The following is a 10,000-nucleotide window of genomic DNA, read 5'->3' as shown; positions in this document are numbered from 1 at the left end:
CGGACGAGTTTTTGGGGTCGGCTGATTGTTTGAAGCATCTGCTGGTTTTGAATAAGAAACTTAATAGAATGTGCAAGGTGCTCGTGTTTTGTGGTGAAGTCTCCAGACTCGTGGAAGGAAGTTTTTTTTGTTAGTCCTGAGTAAGGTTAGTCAGCATATGGCTGACGCAGAGCATTTGGTTAGTGATAAGGAGGGGGATTTAGGGAGTATAAGTGAAGGGAGTGTGGATGTGGATAGTGACAAGATGAGTGTGACAGCAGGTCTAACCTTGTTTGAGGATTTTCCCCGTATCCGTACCCTGTTTGAAGGTCCTGCAAACTTTCCCGAAGGTCACCTTACAGGTAGTGGGAATTTGTCTAATAATACTTTTTTGCCTCTTTATTCTGTACCAGTGGAACCTGTTCCCCTTTCTAATGTTTTGGGTGAATCTAAGGAAGACAAAGAATTTAAATTAGTATGTAAACGCATAGAGTTGCGTTAAATTAAGTTTGAGGAAAGCGAGAGGGCTAGGCGTCAAGAGAGGGAGATGGTAAATCTGGAAATGGCTAGGCTACAGAGAACAAATATGGCTAGCTCACCACAGGTAGAGTTTAAAGAGAAATTTAATTTAGGTGCGGCACTTAAATTGGTGCCTATGTTTGATGAGAAGAACGTCTCAGAGCTCTTTAAGGTGTTTGAGCGTGTGGCTACCCGATTGTCTTGGCACACAGAGATGTGGACAGTTCTTTTCCAGTGTAGGTTAATTGGCAAGGCAATTCGGGTATATAATGCCTTGGAGGAGGGAGTAGCTCAGGACTATCAAAAAGTTAAGAGCTTGGTTTTGAAAGCATATGACCTAGTCCCTGAGGCCTATCGCCTCAGGTTTCATAATTACACTAAACACCCTGCACAGTCCTTTGTTGAATTTGCCCACATCAAGGAGGAACAGTTCGACGACTGGTTAGAGTCTGCAGGTTGTCACTTTCGCTGCGTTATGCGAACTTCTGCTCCTTGAAGAATTTAAGAAAACCTGTAGCAGGCTGTTGAGGGTACACCTAGAGGAGGTGAAGGCTACTAAAGTGAGTAATGCCGCTCAGTTAGAGGTTGAGTATGTGTTGACTCATCGGTCTGGTAGTGGAAATTTCAATTATGAAATGTTGAATAACCCTTCGCCTCGCACCACCCAGGGTAGTAGGAGAAGAGAAGCCTCTTCGTCGATTTCCCATAGTCATAAAAAATAATGTTAACCCAAATTCTTTTTCAGGTGGTAGGGATACGAGTAGAGTCCATGGAGGGTCTCCTTTCCCTAGAGTTTTTGTTAATAGGAGTTACTCTAATGCAGGTACTACCAGGTCTAATAATAACGAAAATAGAGTTTCAGGTGGTTGAGGAACTTGCTATTGGTGCAACAAACCAGGCCATTTCCAGAGCCAACGCAATGCTCGTCGATATTACCTGAAACGTACTGGTCAAAGTCCTGTGGCTGTAATTCCTGATAGGTCTAACGTAAATAGTAGTACTGTAGGCAGATCTGTAGTAGACAGTAGTAGTGTAGGTAGTAATGTCAAAGATGTTCCTAATGCTCAATCGTGATTCGAGTTTGATAAATATATATGGTCTGGAAAGGTGATTTGTGATAACAGTGTTGTCCAGGTTAAGTTTCTTAGGGACACCGGGTCTGCCCGGTCATTGATTTTGAAAACTAATTTAAATGGTGGTAATAAATATACTGGTAATTTTCTAGGGTTGGGAGGTTTCACACATTCAGTGGTGTCTGCTCCTTTGGTTAACGTCCACTTGTCTTTCCTACGATCAGAAAACTAAGTTGTCTGTGGTGGAGAGCTTGCCTATCCCTGGAATAGATGGTATCCTTGGGAATGATATGCTGGATGGGGAAGGTCGGGAGCTGTTCCCCATAGTGTCCGTTAATGCCAGTCCCGTGGCTATATTTACTTGGTCCGTAACGAGAGCTGCTAATTTACTTGATGGATATAATGATGATGACTCAATATTTAGTAGTGTAGAGTTAGTTATAGAAAGGCCCGGGTCAGTAGAGAGTAGTGGAAGTGATGTATTTAGTCCTTTTAACTTTGATTGGGGCAGAGCTGGTTTTATTAAGGCTCAAAAAGATCATTTTAATTTTGATTTGGGTGATGTCGAGGATCTAACTAAACCTAGGTTTGGGATTGTAAAAAGTCTTTTAGACAGGTTTAGTCATCCCTCCACTGATGAGTTAAATAATGTTGGTCGAGTTGAACAAATCACTGTGCCGTTTCAGTTCAGAAAATCTGTGTTGGAATTGGCTCATACAAATTTCTTTTCAGGTCATTTGGGTATGTTCTAAACTTTCCACAGTTTGGCTAGATATTTCTGGTGACCTGGAATGAAAATGAGTGTTAACCAGTTTATCCGACAGTGCGAAACTTGTCAAGTCATCGGGATGCCAAACCCGTGTATTCCTAAAGCCCAGTTGCATCCCATACCGACGATAGGTGAACCTTTTTCGGAGTTAGTTATTGATGTGGTGGGTCCTTCAACCAAGAATAAAACTGGTTATATACCAACCGTGTGTCACACAATTGTACATAATTATTTTGTATATATTATGCTTGTATCTGCGCTCTTCCCTCGCACTAAAAAGAACCTAAATGATCTTGTCTCCGGTTTTGCTCTGAACATTGTCTGTCTCTCGAACATGTTATGTCCTGTTGCCTTGACGTTTTGTATATAAAGAAGAGTGTTCCTTAATAAAACTCAGTTGATTGCATCCTGCCTTTGAGTTCACAACTCCTCTCTCGGCCCGTCACATTGGTGACCCCGGAAGTCGACTCACTCCCACTGCCTTCCACCCCCACCTCCCTCGCCCCTCCATCGTTGGTACTATGACGGAGACGGACTCTACTACAGCAGTTGGCACTGCGGCCGCCCCATTGAAACTTTCACCGTTCGCCAGAGGAGAAGCGTTTGCTTGGTTTCAGCGCTCAGAAGTCCAGTTTCGTATCAGGGGCGTGACTCGCTCAACCACCAAAGCGGATTATGTTCTCACGGCGATACCCGAGGACACCTTCCCAGAAATATCCGACTTGCTTTGTGAACAAGGAGACACCCCAATAGCCTATGACGCCCTCAAAACATACCTTCTGCAGCAGTACTCGCCGTCGCCAGCCGCCCGTATAGCAAAGCTTTTTCAGCTCTCGCAACAACCGTTGGGGGACCAAAGGGCTTCGCTTGCCCTCAAGGAAATGACCAGTATCGCTCGCCTTCAACCTGCCGCAGACGGCTCTCCTCGTGAGGTGAACCTACTTCGTGCCCTTTGGATACGCCGTTTACCCGAACCTGTACGCGCTGCCATACCCGATGTCGATAGTTTACCCATAAAGGACTTGATGACCAAAGCCGACGCCCTTATGGACAGCCACTTCAAGACCTCCATCAATGCCTCCACCCCTGATGACGAGGATGCCTATTCAACGTCAACCGAAGCTGACATGAATGCCGTAGGACATACACACCTACCCCGTGACGTGCCGAAGCAGCGACAAAGCCGCCCACAGCCCACCAATCGCTCGCGCCCCAACGAACGACTTCTACAGCCACTTTCTACCTCCCATCTGCCGCAGTTTGGCTACTACCACTTCAGATTCGGGGCAACCGCGAAGAAATGTGCCAAGGATTGTCAGTGGCCAAAAAACGTGTAAGTAGGCCATCGCTTGTGGCAGTGGCCTCCCATGTTTCTAATCTTTTCTTTTTACTGGATGCAGGAATGGGCGTGCGATTTTTGGTAGACACGGGTGCTTGTCGTTCTCTTTTGCTAAGGAAACTCTTAAAGGCACGACGTAGTCTGTCTACATCTGCCGACGTCCGCTTGGTAGCTGCCAACGGATCTGCGATACCCACCTACGGTTACGAGAACCTTACATTATCGTTCGGAAACGGTAAATTCAATTGGAAGTTTCTCGTTGCTGACGTCACAATGCCAATCCTCGGTGCGGATTTCCTCTTTCATTTCCACCTTCTGGTCAATGTCGCCCACCGACGATTGGTCAACGCAGACTCGTACTTGTCGACACCTCTTCAACCCGCCCCCTCTAATCTCGCTCTCCACATCAGCGCACCCACAGATGCCTACACCCACCTCCTCACGTCGTACCCGGAAATTTTCCGTCCAGAACTTCGCCAAACGCCCACGGTTCCTGCTAAGCACGGTATTTATCACCATATCAAGAAGACGGGACCCCCAGTCTTCGCAAAATTCAGACGCCTGGCACTGGAACGATTGGCAGCCGCCAAACAAACGTTCACCGAAATGGAGAAAATGGGCCTTTGCCAAAAGGTCTCCAGCCCATGGTCGTCACCCTTACACATCGTTCTGAAGAAAGACGGCTTCCTCCGTCCGTGCGGGGATTACAGGCGCCTGAACATGCAAACAGAACCGGATCACTACCCCCTCCCAAACATTGCCGATGTGACCTCCTACCTGCACAAAGCGAAGGTTTTCTCTACGCTCGACCTCCTGAAGGGGTATTATCAAGTGCCTATGAACCCAGAAGACATCCCCAAGAACGCCATCACCACTCCGTTTGGTACATACACCTTCAATTACTCCTGTTTTGGCCTTCGTAATGCTGGGGCAACGTTTCAATGTCTCATGGATGGCATTTTAGGGGACCTCCCTTTCTGTGTATGTTATGTGGACGACATACTTGTGTTCTCCTCCTCAGAAGAGGAACACCTCCGTCACCTGCGCATCGTGCTCGACCGCCTGCAACAAAACGGCCTTGTAGTCCGGTACGACAAGTGTACCTTTGGCGCCAATGAAGTGTCGTTCTTAGGGCACCGTATCACTCCTGAAGGAGTCCATCCCCTCCCTGAGAAGGTAGCAGCTGTTCAGAACTTCCCCGCGCCCTCGACCGTCAAAGCTCTGCAGGAATTCTTGGGCATGATCAACTATTATCACCGTTTTCTGCCAGCCATTGCCGCCACTCTTGCTCCCCTCTACGCCTCCCTCAAGGGCAAGCCAAAGGACCTGAAGTGGGGCCCCCTTCAAGAAGCAGCCTTCTGCAATGCAAAGAAGGCCCTATCAACTGCTGCGGCTCTCACTTTTCCTATCACACACGCCCCTCTCCTTCTCTCCACCGATGCCAGCGACGTCACTATTGGTGCAGTACTCAAGCAGGTGGTCAAAGGCTCGCCCCGCCCATTGGCCTTCTTCAGCAGAAAACTGTCCAAGGCAGAATCGGGTTATTCTACCTTCGATCGAGAATTGCTGGAGGTGCACTTGGCTGTCCGTCACTTTCGCCATTTCTTAGAAGGTACGCCCTTCGTCATTCGCACAGACCACATGCCTCTGGTGCACGCCTTCACTCGACAGTCTGGCGCCTGGTCCGCCCGTCAACGCCGACATCTCTCCGCCGTGGCTGAATACAATTGCACCCTCCAATATGTCCCTGGGAAAATGAATCCCGTTGCCGATGCCCTGTCAAGAAACACGTTGGCTGCCGTTCAACTGGGATTGGATAACAACGCCATGGCTGAAGCCCAACGACAGGATCCAGAGTATCAAGCTTGTAGGACATCCTGCACGTCCCTCCGTTTGGAAGATTTTCCCCTCGAAGACTCCAACACCACCTTCCTCTGTGACGTCAGTCCTGGTAGACCGCGACCTTGGATTCCTGCTCCCATGCGCCGACAGGTGTTTGATTTCATTCACGGCCTTTCACATCCCTCGTGCCGTTCTACTGCACAGCTGCTGAAGGCAAAGTTCATTTGGCACGGCATTTCTAAGGATGCTAAGGATTGGGTCCGCACCTGTACTTCTTGCCAAACTTCCAAAGTACATCGACACACGGATTCAGGAGTGGGCACCTTTCCTCAACCTCAGCGTCATTTCGCACACATTCACGTCGACGTTGTAGGCCCCCTACCCACATCACAAGGACATCGTTACCTGTTTACCGTCATCGACCGCTCCACTCGTTGGCCTGATGCCATTCCCATGGAAACTGCAACGTCCGCCTCATGTACATCTGCCTTACTCTCTGGATGGATTTCAAGATTCGGTATCTCTGAGCATATTACTTCTGACAGGGGAACCACTTTCACCTCTCAATTGTGGACGTCATTAGCGAATCTCCTGGGCATCACCCTACATCAGACAACGGCCTACAACCCAGCTGCCAATGGAATGGTTGAACGTTTTCATCGCACCCTCAAAGCAGTTTTGATGTCCCGCTGCAAAGATTGCAACTGGTTTACTTAACTTCCCTGGGTCCTCCTGGGACTAAGGACCACTCCTAAAGACGCCCTCAACGTCTCGGCAGCTGAAATGGTGTATGGCCACCCGTTGGTCGTCCCTGCCGAATTTTTTCCCTCTACAACCTCCTCCGACGATCTCCAGCGCATACGTCACGTCCTGGGAAAATTTACTCCGTGCCGCCAGACTTACAAGCCCCCAGCGAAGCATCACATACCAACGGACTTGCACTCTGCAACGCACGTCTTCCTGCGCAACGACACTAGCAAGCCACCACTAACGCCCCCTTACACGGGCCCTTTCCTTGTGATCCGACGCAGTCCGAAAGCATTCCCACTAAACATTCGGGGCAAAGAAGACTGGGTGTCCATTGATCGTCTAAAACCTGCTTATCTTCTGCCAGATGACCCGCTTACAGTTCGCCTCTCTAGATCAGGGCGCCCTATTTAACATATACAGTATGTAATTTTTAGGGGGGGAGCCATGTACCAACCGTGTGTCACACAATTGTACATAATTATTTTGTATATATTATGCTTGTATCTGCGCTCTTCCCTCGCACTAAAAAGAACTTGAATGATCATGTCTCCGGTTTTGCTCTGAACATTGTCTGTCTCTCGAACATGTTATGTCCGGTTGCCATGAGGTTTTGTATATAGAGAAGAGTGTTCCTTAATAAAACTCAGTTGATTGCATCCTGCCTTTGAGTTCACAACTCCTCTCTCGGCCCGTCACAGTTATGTATATTCATTAACTATCAAGGATAGAGCCTCTCGTTTTCCTGAAGCTATACCTATGAGGCGTATTACTTCAGAGTTTGTTTTTGAAAAATTAATTGATTTCTTTTCCAGACCGACTATGGGACGAATTTCACGAGTAAGGTATTCAGGGGCAAGTGTGCTGAAGTGGCCATTTAGCACATTACCAGCGTACCTTATCATCCGGAGAGTCAAGGTTTGGTGGAAAGGTTTCATCAAACCCTCAAGTCTGTACTTAAGAAACATTGTTATGATTCTGGTAGTGAATGGGACAAAGCCCTCCCTTTTGCTCCCTTCACTACTAGAAATCATCCTAACTCTTCTACAGGTGTCCCTCCTTTCGAGTTGGTATTTGGGCACAAAGTTCAAGGACAGTTAGAAATTATATTTGAGATGTTAAAATCCAGCCAAAAGGGGGAAGTAAAAGTTGAAGGGTTGGTGGAAGACTTAGGGTCTAGGATGTTAAATGCCTGGAAATTTGGCCGGGAGAATTTGGAACAGTCTCAATCCCGAATGAAGGAAAATTTTGATAAAAAGGTTAAGATTCGTTCATTTGAACCTGGGGAATTAGTATTTGTGTTGAGTATGGATCCGGACAGTTTTCTCGAGCCGATGTATAAGGGTCCTTGGAAGGTTCTGAGGAGGTTGTCTGATGTTAACTATGAGGTTGAGGCTCCCGGTTCAAGACGTAAATGTAAAATATTTCATACTAGTCGTTTAAAGCCTTATGTGGGTAAGTGTGGTGATCCCTTAGCGATCGTGTATAAGCCCATATCTGTGGTAGTTGATGTACCTCCAGGGGAGTCCGATGACTTAGTGTGTCAGGTTACATCTCATGCATTACGGGAAAATATGCAAAATTTTGAACTCTTGAAAAGTAGTTTAGGACATTTAAACATAAATCAAAGAAAAGAAGTGCTTAGTTTAATCCATTCTTTTTCAGAACTTTTTCAGGATGCCCCAGATAGAACCCAGGTTTCGAGCTATGATGTTGATGCGGGTGGTGCTTCTCCTGTAAAACAGAGTCCTTACCGTCTGAGCCCCGTAAAATTGAATTTGTTCTGTAAGGAGATAAACTCCATCAGTGGGTCCCTGGAGTTCTCTTATAGTACTGGTAAAGAAGGCGGATGGTAAGTTCCGCATGTGTGTGGATTATCGAAAGGTTAATACCCACACCAAAGATGATTCTTTTCCGTTACCTTGTATTGAGGACTGTCTGGATCGGATCGGATCTGCCAAGTTTATTACTAAATTAGATTTGTTGAAAGGGTACTGGCAGGTTCCATTTTCTGATCGTGCCCGTGAGATATCTGCATTTGTTACTCCTTTCGGAATTTACGAATGTAAGGTTATGCCCTTTGGCATGAAGAATGCTGCAATCACTTTTCAGAGATTAATGAATAGGGTCATTTGTAGTCTGCAAGGAACAGAAATTTATATTGATGATTTGGTTTTTTATAGTAATGACTGAAATAACCATATGGTAAGGCTTTGTAAGGTTTTTGAAGCTCGAAGGTGTGCTGGGCTTGTAGTTAATTTGGCCAAGTGTGAAGTAGGGCAGGCCAAGGTTTGTTATTTAGGTCACGAGGTTGGTTTGGTTCAGGTGGCTCCAAAGCAAGCTAACCTCGAGGCAATTATAAGTTTGAAAAGACCTGGTAATGTTAGAGAAGTAAGAAGAGTGCTGGGCATGACGGTATTACCGCCGATTCGTCCGTAATTACTCTGATCTTGCTCAGCCTCTTACTAATCTTTTAGAAAAGGAAAAAAATTCTCATGGTCTGATCAGTGTGAAAAAATTTGCAATCAACTTAAATCAATATTGGTAACATCCTATTTCAACTGGCCCCGATTTTCATAAGCCATTTATTATTGCTGTGGACGCTAGTGACAAGGTATAGGAGGCGTTCCTTTCCAAAGGAAGGAAAGCGGTGAAGTTCATCCGGTATCTTACCTCAGCAAAAAGTTGTTGGTAGCTGAAAGGCGGTACTTGACAATTGAAAAAGAAGCCCTCTCTTTGGTTCGATCTTTAACTCACTTTAAACCTCATGTAACAATTTTTTCTTTTCCCGTAGAAATCTGGACAGATCACAGCCTGCTGGTGTTCATCGAACGAATGAAAGGAGCCAACTAAAGGATTTTGCGATGGGCGCTTTTCTTTTACAATAATTTAATTTGATTATTAAGCATGTAAAAGCCTCGGAAAATAAGATTACTGATGCCCTATCCAGGACTACTTAAGCATGTTTTGCCTACCCCTCCTCATGCGCTGCTCTGTTCGTTTATCAAATTGGGTTCGTGTGTTATGTTTCAGATGACCTGTCATCCGGTTTCAGGTTTTTGTCATTTTGGTCATGAACTCTTTGAATCTAATTAATGAATAGTCTTTAATGTGCTCTTTTTACAAGTTTTCCATTTATAAAAAAAAAAAATTATTTGTTGTTTTATTGCTCCTCTTTTTTTTTCTTCGGGAAGGAAGGTATCAGGTATTAACGTATTGGTCGTAAATTTCATTTTAGTCTTAGCCTTCAGATTTTCATTAATTCTTAATTTATTTAAGGTTAAGTTTGGTTTGGTGTGTAACACGACTGTGTTGCTAAAGACATTTGGTGGCCTCCTCTCCAGCATTGGAGTGTGTAAAAATGTTTACTCTTAACTCCCTCAATTGTTTCTTTTTGGTGTTGGTGAGAGCTGCCATGGACTCTGGAGTGTTGAGTGGCAGTTTCATCTCCTGTGTTTTTACTATGGTCATCATAGGAGACAAGAGTTTTCTTCCTCGCCAGGAGGAAAGGAAACAAGAAGAACGGGCCTGACTTCAATGCCTCACACTCTTTTTACGCTGTCTTTTGGATCATCAGGATTAACTTTTGTGCTGTGGGCTCAGTTCCTGTGCCACCCATGGCGGTCTGAGCTATACTAGCCTACCCTATGCTAGTGCTTGCGAGTGGTGTGGACTTCTTGCGGGCTCAGGTCGACGCAAAAGAGTTGTTATGTATTATTGTAACAATGTACT

The sequence above is a fragment of the Palaemon carinicauda genome, chromosome 30, assembly GCF_036898095.1.
Source record: "Palaemon carinicauda isolate YSFRI2023 chromosome 30, ASM3689809v2, whole genome shotgun sequence".
Taxonomy (NCBI): Eukaryota; Metazoa; Arthropoda; class Malacostraca; order Decapoda; family Palaemonidae; genus Palaemon; species Palaemon carinicauda.
The sequence above is the reverse complement of the archived record's forward strand: the minus strand, read 5'-3'. Positions refer to the sequence as shown.